The sequence below is a fragment of the Scylla paramamosain genome, chromosome 3 (assembly GCF_035594125.1).
Source record: "Scylla paramamosain isolate STU-SP2022 chromosome 3, ASM3559412v1, whole genome shotgun sequence".
Taxonomy (NCBI): domain Eukaryota; kingdom Metazoa; phylum Arthropoda; class Malacostraca; order Decapoda; family Portunidae; genus Scylla; species Scylla paramamosain.
Window position 1 is genome coordinate 11,505,001 of NC_087153.1, and position 12,584 is coordinate 11,517,584.

At 44.6% G+C, this 12,584-nt stretch overlaps 1 protein-coding gene across 6 annotated transcripts in view; it reads right to left on the reverse strand.

Annotated features, from left to right (window-relative positions):
• The window catches only part of LOC135090232 (uncharacterized), a 238,062-nt gene that overhangs the window by 137,760 nt on the left and 87,718 nt on the right, over positions 1 to 12,584 (reverse strand). The window lies entirely within an intron of this gene.

Sequence of the window (12,584 nt, forward strand, 5' to 3'; positions counted from 1 at the left end):
TTTCCTTTCTTCCTTTTCATAACATATTTTCATTTGCACTTCTCTTTGTTTTCAGTGTATTTGGTTTATTTTTATTTTTTTTTCTTTCTCCTCTTCCTTTTTTTTCCGTTCAACTCCTCCTTTTCGTGTTTTCTATTCTTTTTTTCTTTTCTTTTATTCATTTCTCCCCCTAATCCTTCTTATCTCTGGTAACTCTTTTTTTTTTAAAAGAAAGAGTTAATTCTTTCATTGCTTCTTCTCATCCTTCTTCTCATTCTTACATATCTTTTCTGTTATTCAGTTTTTTTTTCTTCACTGATCCTTCTTTTCCTTCTTCCTCTTCACCTTCATCCTCATAATCTGTTTTTCCTATTATTTCTTTCACTCAGTCCTGCATCCCTTTTCCTCGTCATTCATTCATTCATCCTCCTCCTTCAATCACTATTCTCTCTCCTCCTCCTCCTACTCCTCCTCCTCCTCCTCCCGTCATCATCCTCATAATTTCTGTTTTTCCTCCTGTTTACCCCTTTTACTCATCATCCTTATCATACGCATCCTTATCATCTACTCCTTCCTTCTTTTCCTTCTTCCTTATCATCACCATCCTCGTAATTTGTTTTTCCTGTCCTTTTTTTCCCTATTCCTCATCATCCTCATCGTATTAATCTTCTCTGATCCTTCCCTCACTCATATCCAATTTCTCTGGTCCTTCACTCTCCTCCTCCACACCGTGCCGCGCCCTTCCACGCCCCTACCCCCGCGCACCACCACGTTCCTCCTCCCAGCGGCCTGAAGGCATGACGAGCCTCCGCTATTTATAAACCTTATCGATGAGGACTCCCCCTGACTTATTCCTATTTCCTGAAAGGTTTTATTATGCAAAGGCATTTCGGGCATACGGTGAATATCTATCAGGTTTTATTTATTTTTTATTTATTTATTTTTTGGGGGTGTTTGAAAATAATGGTTGTGTATGTAAAGTATGTTTTTTTTTATTTGTTATTTTTTTTTTCAAGGATGATGTTGGAAGATAATTGTTTCAATCTGATTTATCTTTATTTTTATTTATTTTTATTTATTTATTTATTTTTAGGTGGGGTCCCTGTTGGGAAATAATGGTTATGTTAGTACAGGCCTTCAATTTTGTTTATCTCTTTTTTTTCAGGGATCCTGGAAAATAATGGTAATGGTCTAGTCTCTCAATTTTATTTATCTGTTTTTCTTTTTTTTAGGGGGGGTGGTGGGAGGAGGGCGAGGTATTAGAAAATAATAGATATGTGTGTACGTACATTCTTACAACTTTATCTTTTTTTTTCAAGATTGTCGAAAGATATTAGTTATCTACATATCATATCCTGATAGTCTCTAGTACAGTCACGGTCACAAGTAGAGAGTAACCTTCTTCATTCATTCCCATTGTGTTTTCTCCTTCACCTCAGTCGTAAGTCTCCTTTACTGCTCACAATCCCATTACAAAAATCTATCATGTACAACCTTCCCCCTGCACAGTCATGATCAGAGGTAGACAGCAACCTACTCCCTTCATTTCTACTGTGTTTTGTCCTCTACCTCAGTCTCAAGTCGTCTGATCTGTTAACAGTCTTATTACAGAATCTAACAATATGATTCTTACCAGATCAGAAAACATACAACTGAAGGAAAGACGCTACACACAAAGTAAATGTAGGATCTCTCTCTCTCTCTCTCTCTCTCTCTCTCTCTCTCTCTCTCTCTCTCTCTCTCTCTCTGCGAGCAAACCCTCCTATATTCAGATATGTAAAAATAACCTAATTGCCCTAAACTACACCAGAGCAAATCCCCGTAACCTACTTTGAAGGTTCTAACGAGTGGCGGTGCGTGCGTCGGGGCGGGCAGGGGATGAGGGGGATTAGTGGCGGGGAGTGAGGGTGAAAGGAGGGTCGAGGGAAGGAAGGAGGATGAGGGAGTGGGAGTTAAAAGCACGTGAGAGAGAATAATTTGAGGGCGAGGAATGCTGAGTGTGGGTGAGGCTGTGGAGGGAATGAAGTTGTCAGTAAGTTGCTGGGGTGAAAGTAAGGAATGATAGTTGGAGTGAAGAATGTTAAGAGTGAGCTGTGAAGAATACGACGATAGATTGAAGGGTGCTGTAGAGTGCTGGGTGATGATGTGGTGAGAGTGGGTGGGGAGTGTGGACTGAGGAGAGGAGTGGCACGGGGCATAGTTAGAATGATTAGGATGAGGGAGGACATGGAAAGACTTAGGTTGGTGATATGGGGCATGACTGATACGACTACTAGAAGTTGGCGTAGTATAGGAGAGAAGGGACTTGGAATGGATGGAGAGGCATTGTAAGGAAGTGAGGGTGGCTGTGGAGGGTGGGAGTGGCATGGGGCAGAGGTGAGGGAATGGTATGGGGCAGGGGGGAGGCGCTGGTTTACGAGAGTCACCCTCAGGAGCTTCTCTTTATGACTGGCAGGTCACGAGCAGAGTGCGGGTGAAGTGGATCTGGTAAACACATTGACAAACCAGCACACGTACACGCACCGGCCCGTGTTATCTTTCACTTCGGGTTCTTACCAGGGCTAATAACTTCACGGGCCACCAAGATGATCACCAGGGTTCTCAGGAGTTTTTGTTATTTATCGTAGATAATCCTTTTGTTCATCTATCGGTAGAATTATGTAAATATTTATGAAAGCCTCAATAACTTCCGCTACAGCTCGTTAAAAGTGTTGAGTGACAGCGCCAAGTTTAGGGAAGCAGAGCATTGACCAATGCATACGAAACGAGCAGTGGCTTTAATTTTTGTCCACGAAGACAAACGTAATTGAATGGAATATCCAGGCAGTGAATAAGTAATAAATAAGGGTTACAGTGTCCATCACAGTTTGAGTAAACAATAACTAAGTTCATATAAGTAACTGTATCCTTTGTCATTATGTAAACCAGTATGTAAGCAACCTCGCTAGGGCTGCTCCCCGCCATCCTCTCCTCACCCCCTACAGGAGGCCTCGGGATACACGCTGCCCTTCACATTCTGCTTAGAATATGACGTAAAACAGAGGCCGCGTGGCTGCGAACGTGCGCCGCCCAGAGGCAGACGGCCCTTCGCTCCCCTCAGAAGACGACGGACGTGAACCCAAACAACTTAATGTACTGCGTGACTCGTTCGGTCACGCGGCGCCACGCCCACTGCAGAGGGGGGGAGGGGAGGAGGCATAAGACGCTTCAGATGTGACAAAAAACTTTTTTACTCTAGCATTTAAACAGATTTTTAAACCTTTTCAGACCCTAGCAAGCTCTGCACGGAGTAGTAAGAGGCACAATATCCCTTTACGTGTAGATGAAAACTCTACAGCATTCCTTGAAATCTAGTTTAACTTACCAAACACCCTCTTAAGTTTTGGTGGACTACAATTGCTAAAAAGACTTGAGTTAATACACGAATATCGTTTGAATGTACTCAAATAATCGCTTCCCAAAATTATAAAATATCAAAGCCGTCATTAGTAACCAATAACAAGTTAAACAAATTTATGGACGGGGATGACAGGTGTAAACAGGTAAGCGAGTTTTATACAAGGACTGCTACGAGTACCCCTGATGGCTCCTTGCAGCTTCCCTTAATTTCTTATGATCTTACGTTCTTATCTTCAATCAATGTAATGAACTCACTACACACTCGGAAAAGAAACGACGACTTATGTGTACCGGAGATCGCCCTAAAATTGAGCTGCACACACATGAAGCCTGTTGCTACCATTTCCTGTAACTGACTCAAGCATCTGTTTGAGTACCGGCGGAGCAGTCTAGGAAACGCTGCCTTGCTTAACGTTCCTTTCCAATCTCTCTCTCTCTCTCTCTCTCTCTCTCTCTCTCTCTCTCTCTCTCTCTCTCTCTCTCTCTCTCTCTCTCTCTCTCTCTCTCACCAACACAGCTTTAGTTCCAATCCAAAACCGTAACGCTTCGCCGCCCACCTGCTGGAGATACGGGTTGTGTGTCTGGGTAATGCACGGGACACCAGCCGTCTCCTCACACACACACACACACACACACACACACACACACACACTCCGGTTATTCAGTTTCCAAGTTTAACCACTCACACAAAAGTCTCTTAATCCACCACTCAATATTATTTCCTCTTACTAGTCTCCAATTTAACTGAGCACACAATGATTCTCTCTCTCTCTCTCTCTCTCTCTCTCTCTCTCTCTCTCTCTCTCTCTCTCTCTCTCTCTCTCTCTCTCTCTCTAATTAATTAATCTTCAGGTCAGCTTTGCCTTTTTTTCCCCCATTGTTCAAAACCCTCTGTAACATTCACTGTATCGTTCGTTATATTGTATTATTGCTTCAGCGAATCAGATTTCCCTCCATTTTTCTCTCCAGTTTTAAGTACTGGAAAGAAACTCACTTATAGGGAACGTCGAGGCGAAATATTATACAGTGACTGCTTTGCTTGGTTAGTTATTTATTCGTCATGTTCTTTCTTTCTTTCTTTATTCACTTATTTTATCTGTTCATTTTGTCTGTCTATTGATTCACTTATATATTTTATTTATTTTTTTTTCTTTTTCCTCCAGCCGATTTATTTAATTATTCATTTGGTTAGTTATTCATTATTTTCTTTCTCTTTCTCCTTTTTTCTTTCCTTCTTTATCTATTCATTTACTAATTTACTTACATATATTCTAGTTTCTCCTACAGCCGATTCATTTATTAACCTAGTTAGTTATTCATTATTTTCCTTTTCTTATTTGTATTCTTTCTTTCTTTATTTATTTATCTGTTCATTTATTTTAGTTTCTCCTGGAATTGAGCCGCGCCACATAAATATAGATATTGAGCAGATTTCCTCGGGTCCTGCCTCCGGTCAACCCAATCCCGTTTTCTTCCTGACTGTACGTACATTTCCGTGTGTGTGTGTGTGTGTGTGTGTGTTATTCCGGTTAGTCTTACATCACTCGCAACCTAAAAAAAAAAAATGAATGTTAAAATTACAAACTGCATGAAACTCCACACGTTTATATACTCGTACTATTATTCTTATTCTTTTAACAGGGAATTTAAAGCAGATTGTGATACGTGTAATAAAAAAAAAAGTAATAACAAGATTTAATTCCTACTGTTTGAATAATATAATCAAGTTATTTGTCTATTTTTTTTTCTTCCAGTCATAAAGGAAATTGACGGCAGAGAATTAAAAGCAGATTGTAATACACGTGCAATAAATAAAAAAAATAATAAATAAATAAGCCTTACTTTTCATAATAATGCGTACAGTTAATTCCTACTGCTTGGGTAATATGATCATGGCATTTGTTGTTTATTTATTAATTTACTTTTATTTATTTATTTTTTTTCAGTCACTCAGAAAACAGACGTCAGTAGTTGTCAATAACTGCTGAAAGTGAAGCGCGCCTCGTCACTGCCTCTCAAACTTAAACATTTCCGGATGCATCGTGTGTTCGAGACGAGGACCTCCACCAGCCAGCAGCCTTGGTTAGTTACTAGTCTGCAATTGTTTGAGCTGCACATACTGCTTCATTTATTCAGGATCATTGAGGCCCGAGTCGTGTACACTGCTGCAGGTAAGAGTTCATTCTCCAGTGTATTCGTATTTCAATGGCTTTAATTCTTCACTCGCCTAATGAAAGCCAAACTGAGATGCCAGATTGATGCGCTGTACACCCACAGTCAGAAGTCGAGGAACATTCCACATTCACTCCCACTGTGCTTGGTGTGTTCCCCTCAGTCATTCGCTCAATTTCTGCTGCCAATCTTGCAAATTCTGATGGCTGATATATTCTAGGCAGGTCAGAAGACTCAAGGCGTTAACTGTTATGAATTATCGAATTAAATAAAACGATGTGCATTAGAATAATAAAACGGCGTTGATTACAAACAATTATCCGAAGAGCACAAACTTAAAAATGGCCAAGCCTAAAATAAATCACACCGTGTACCAAATAAAAAAAATAGCATGGACTTGTAAATTTAGATAAAATAAATAAATAAATGTTTCAAAGGGTTTCAAAATGTTACAAGCTCAGGGCATAAACTGAAGACAACTGCCAACAAAAGGAGTGGGAGATAAAGTGCTTCAAAGTCATCTAGTGCCTTTTGTTTTATTTCAGCTCTGTAAAGTTAGTTACCTATATTTATTATTCAAAGGCAGTACTAAGTGTATCAATAGTAGTCAGACAGTTAGTACTGAAAGAAAACGCAAAACACAACGCAAAGAAGTGAGGTTGTAACCAAGACTGTACACATCCATTAAAGATCATTCATGTCCTCTGATACACTACTTTCTGATTGCTTGCTAAGACAGGTACTACTGCTGCAAGGTCCAGAGGAGGCGCCAGCATTCCACGTCTCCTTATATGTACCTACTTTCCCTAACATACGAGCATCCAAGGCGGTAAAGTTTGTCTTCTGTGTCATCGTCAGTATGTTAACGGAACTTAGAGGAACCAGTCCAGTGACGCCTCATGTCCCCTCGCTATCTCCCATTCATGTAAGGAAGCAGAGGGCGCCAGGCTCGGCCATAAAGCACCCACCTCCCTCAGGCTGATCTAAACCGAGGACATTTGTTATGCCTCTCGCCTTGCTCCCTGACGCTATCGGGCGGCCAGTGAACGTCTGCGACTGTATCCCGGCTGCTCCTTACCACCAAACCCAGCTCGGCGTTCAGAAATGCATACTTTAGATATACATATACAGTATACGTATAGAAAAGTATAGAGAACTGTAAGATTGTAACAACCATACTGAGAAAACAACATTAATGGAGAATACTTGAGAATAAATATACTAAATACTTGTTTGAGAATAAATATACTAAATACTTGTTTGAGAATAAATATACTAAAAGAAACAAAAAAGAAACAATACATCAGTTTTGGTTCATAAGAGAAAAGGAAAGAAAAGATAAAGAAAAAACGGGAAGACTCAGGCAGTGAGAAGGGACACAGGGAGTGCCCGGGCAAAGGATACACTCCCGACGAACAACTGAACTCAACTGAACATCCACCCACTTACACACACGCACACACACACACACACATACACTTACCGCCCCACTATGCACCCGCACACACATACACACTCACACACGTCAACTCCGCAACCACATCACTACATTCACCAATTTAAAGCCCCAAGCAGACCTGCAGGAGGCTCATCGCTGTCTGGAACTGTCTTGCTATCCATCCAACATTTCACATTATCACCCCCTCCCCCCCCCACGACCCGAGGCTCCACCACAGACACCACATCGCTCCTGGAAACTACGTAGTGAAGCATCGGACTGACTCGAACACCAGACTGAATGGCAAAACTCCCTTCACTCCCTTCACTCCCGCCCTTTCTCCGTTGCGTGCATGATACAGTACGATATTCTGACGCGTTTCTCCGCCGTAACCCGACCATACATTTAAGACACTATAGCTGAAATTACACGGGTTTTTTAAGGGTATTCTTATGATTCTAGTGACAGATTAACAAGATTTCTACATGGCCAACAGGAGAAACAGTCTTGAGAACTCGGCTATAATCTCTGTGGCCTTTGAAAACCATCGTAGTGAGGCAGCAAAGAGGATCATAGTTTGGAATACCAGAAACGTGCGTGTGTGCGTGTGCATGTGTGCGTGTAATAACTAACTTTATCCTGTACACACCAATTAGCAAGAGAGGAGCTGAGTCAGTATATAAATCACAGGTATAGTCATGTTAAAAAAAATAGTTAATGAGCAAAAAAACTAGAAATACTTATGGCTAATCACGCCCACCACCACCACCACCACCACAGCCTCCGTCCATTGACACCACGACTCGCAAAAAAGGGTCATCATAGAAACCGTAAGATCATATTTGTTGCCAACTCACTGCTCGCTTCTCTCTCTTCGCCGGCCGTCGCCAATTTGCAGACTCCTCGACAGCCGACGCGTTTTTCCAGAGCACCACTCACACCAGACAATCATCCCTGAACACTTCCAGTCGCCGCTTATTCTTTCAGCATCCAGGAGAGGCAAGGAGATAAAGAGAGAGAAGAGTGGAGGGAATAGAAAGGAAAGAAAGAGAGAATGGGGGAGTAGATTAAGAAAAGACTAGGGGAGAGAGAGGAAAGAGTAGAGGGAACAGAAAAGATTAAATATGAAATGGGTGAGTAAGTAGGAGGAAGAGAAAGGATAGAGAAGAGTGAAGTGAATAGAAAGGACGGAATAGAAAATTGGTAAGTAAGGAAGGATAGAAAGGAGAAAAAAAAAAGTGAATGGAATAAAAAGGGCGGAATAGAGGGGTAGGGAAGAGCAGGAAGGATTTGGTGTGCAGAGGAGGGATTACCATCAGTCTCGCCAGCGCTGGGTGCCGGAGAGGGCAGGATCGGCATGTCGGGGGTGGCGCAGGACACACAGGAGTGGCAGGTATGGATGACTCTCTTTTGTGTAGGACTGTTAAACATCGCCCTTCCTGACCCAGCACACCACCTCCCTCCAGTAAAGACTTAGCTATATGTGTTTCCTCGTGTTTCCTCCTCCAGCCACGCCACTCCAGCATTCCCTTTACTGATACCAGGAGAGTTTCCCCGAGTGGCATGCGAGGCAGCAGCACCACACCCACTCCCATCAACATACTCCCGCGGAATGTGGAGGGAAAGGCCGCTGCCCTCCACCTGAGCTATCTCGCTGCTGCTGTTACGGACGGGGGACCCAATAAGGAAGGGCACTCTGCGAGGAGCGGCGTCCCAAGGGAGACTTTCCGACCGAGAAGGGAGTCAAGGGGCGCTCTCACGGTCCTCAAGCCCCTCTTTGTCATGTTATCGGGGAGGTAATTCACTGGCGATGTCTAGCTCCTCCAGCCCCCTATTGGCGTAATGAGGAAACGTTTCATGTCTCTGCCGCCACACACGAGCAGCGTGGCACAGGCAGGAGCGGCATGGCTTCCTTCCCCTGATGCTGCTCACATTCCTCCGCGACACAGGCAGGCAATACTGATGTGCACGAGTGCATTACAGTGTGCACCGCGGCCCTGTGTGCCTGACCCTGCCTGTGAGCGAGGAATAACAGACTACAAGCTGTGTTTTATATTTCCAAGTACTCATTGCATTATTTTTTACAGTTAGAGCAGTTAGTACATTTTTAAGAACACGCTTATGTGCCCTGAGAAAGAAGTGGAAGAAGAAAGCAGGGAAAGAAGGAGTCCCCGCCTCATGGACACACTAAGCTCAGGAACAGAAGACCTTGAGCAAACACAGATGCAGGGGATTACTGAAATCTGTCCCATTGGCGTGCGTCCCTTCACTCTACATTACACATGTCTGTTTATCTCTGTGTGTGTGTGTGTGTGTGTGTGTGTGTGTGTGTGTGTGTGTGTGTGTGTGTGTGTGTGTGTGTGTGTGTGTGTGTGTGTGTGTGTGTGTGTGTGTGTGTGTGTGTGTGTGTGTGTAGCTGCTTGACTCACATTGCTGTCAGGATTTGCAGCAAAGCAACACTGAGCACAATGAGATCAACAACAGAATCTTCTCCCCTGCAGGAGGTATCACGTACCGTACATCACATCCCTCCCTCCCTCCTCTGCACCTCACCCATTGGATCACTTCTTTAACCATCGCTGCACCCTACTCCTCCTCCTCCTCCTCCTATGATCTATTCTTCATTCAGACTCGTTCCTCTGCTTCCCATCTGTATCCGTCGTTCCTGCAGCTGCGTCTCTCCTGCATATTAGGTCAAGTGGATTACTGTTATAAAAAAAAAGGAAAGAAAAGATAATTGTATTTTTTCAGATCTAAAAAAAAATGATGATTGTTTCCTGAATGTGAGTATAAGTAATTTAGTTTTCTATTTAATCTAACAGCTTACTCATTTTCCTGGTCATCCGTTTTGTTGCTTATCATTCCCTCCCCCATTCACTTCACTCACTTCTGCTTGTCTCATCCTCCTTCAACTCTCGTAACCAAACTATTTCATCGTTGCATTCCTTTATTATCTTTTTTTTTTCACACTAAGTCTCACACATCAAACACTACACCGCTACGTTATATTGTCACACTTCCTTCACAAACCCACGTCACTTTCTCTCCACTCCAGTTCTCCTCGCTTTGCATCGTCGCCAGTCTGCTCCTCCTCAAAGAAACAGTTGCGCGTCGCTACAAGAATACGCGACGAGAAAAGTTTATTGACAGTCTGCCACCGCCTCGTCCTCTTGACCCCAGACCAGCTAGGGTGCGGCTTCTACCTCCTCCCTCTGGTCACGTCGAGCTCCGCCATGCCCACTAGGTTCCTCGCGACCAAAGCCACTACCGTCTGGTGACCACGACCACGGACGAGCTGCGTGGACACCGTGCGTAGCTTGCTAATGCTGCAAGCGGGTCATCCAGTGCACGGCGACCCTCAGAGGTTGTCCCGTACCCAGAAAGCACAGATGAAGATCTCGCTGGTGACAGGAACACACACACTCTGAATATCAATGAATAAAGGCGAGGACAAAAGCGCGAATAGACAAGCCAGGTGAGGAAAATGCAGACTGAAGGTATCTAAAATTAACACACACACACACACACACACACACACTGAAAAACAACGCATCACGTTCTACCTTCAAGTAACTCCACTACTGTAACACCGATAGGAATCCTGTGTCAAGCACGATCAACATCAGTTACCTTCATCATCAACAACAGTACTTCACCCGCAACATGATTGGCCACCAGGTCATCAAGAACACATAGCCTCGTGTTTCTTCGTAACCTTCCTAACTTACATCCCGCCGCAGAAATCCCAACCAAGCCTCTTTCCCTTCAACTTTCTCATAATGCCCCCTGTGGAGTCAGTGGCCGGGCCTGGCGACACACACCGCGCCGCACACCCCACCAGGAGGTGCAAGGAGCCACTCACCGCGGTTCAGTTACAGGCACGCATGTCTCGCTCGCTTCCACATGACGCTGGAAATCGCACTCAGCCGCTCCAGGTGAGGTGATTTAATGCACGTGAGGTGTGTTGTAACCCCGCAGGACACGGTTCTTTGCTAGCCTAACTGCCTGTAAATTCACGCCCCCAACGCTGAAACTACCCTGCCTCCTCCTCCTCCTCCTCCTCCTTCTCCTCTCTCCCGCCAGCAACACCAAGGCGGCACAACGGGAGCCGCGGGGGAACAGCACACAGGAGCAAGGCAGTCACTCCACACGTGCACCGTTGTCTCGGTCTCCCCCCAGCACGCCCCCTCCCCCACCCCCAGTCAGCTGGGTCCCTAATTACTTACTCATTACGGAATTAATCGAACTCATTTTGCTTTAGCTTCTGCCAGACCAGTCCTTCTCTCCCCACTGCTTCATTAATACACAAATTTAATCTTGTTGCCAATTACGCCCACCTCGCCATTTGTTATCTCTCGGCACACGCACAATTTAACACGAGCGGGCAGGCGGGTGAACACACATTACGTCCCCCCCCCCTACCCTCTCTCTCTCTCTCTCTCTCTCTCTCTCTCTCTCTCTCTCTCTCTCTCTCTCTCTCTCTCTCTCTCTCTCTCTCTCTCTCTCGCGGCGCTTTCCCATTATGAATATTAGGAGGTAAATCTAGCCGTGTTTATCCCCCAGACTGACGATTGGGTGGGAGGCGTTCTTGCTGTCTCATCCCTTCTCGCATCTTCCTGCTTTCTTTCCCCACTCGCCTCGCCACCTCAGTACTCAGTGGCGGAAGTGCTGCGTAACCCAGGGAGGTGCTTCCTGCAGCTCTAGACCTCACTTCACCACTCACTACCTTCACCTCTTCATTACCTCTGTTTCCTCCTCGCCCTCATCCTTCCCTCTCCCTTCCTCTGACTCATGACCCCTCACCCCGCCGCCCAACTCCTCACTGCCTCTCTCTCTCCTGCTCCGTGGCTCTCTCTCACCCTGCTTTCCTCTCCTCCTCCAGCATCAGTCATCATTATTAAAGACCCAGCCGCTACGTAATGGACCTATTTCCTGTACTACCTACGTTTATCTTTCTCGCTCCTCTTCCTCCTCCTCCTATGCCTCCTCTTCTTACTCCTCCTCCTCTTCCACCTGCGTCTCCGGTCATCCTCCACTGATCACATGAAGCGTGACCATTCCTCTTGCTTTTCCTCTCATCACACTTCTGTATCATCATCAATTTCATCGCAGTATAGAACTCTTCGTGTCTTTTTGTTTGTTTGTTTGGCTGGCTGTCAACATACCTGTGTGTGTGTGTGTGTGTGTGTGTGTGTGTGTGTGTGTGTGTGTGTGTGTGTGGATACATACACACACACACATTACACGCACCACAGTATACTCTACGGTAAAGAAACACCTAAATACATAGATTAATGTGATTTTATTTTCTGTTACAATTTCAGTGTATCTCTTGTCACACTGGTTCCCTCTGACTGATAAACAATATTGGGCAACCAAGCAAGTTTCATAGGATTAAGGGCAGATGCTGGAGGGTGGAAGTGGGTGAGGCTGGTTAGTTATGAAGCACTGTCTCGACTCCTGTTTCGATTAATCTACTGTCTGATACGCTTACTGCATTTCCACTCACACACACACACACACACACACTCTCTCTCTCTCTCTCTCTCTCTCTCTCTCTCTCTCTCTCTCTCTCCATGAACAGGTGCTGGAGATG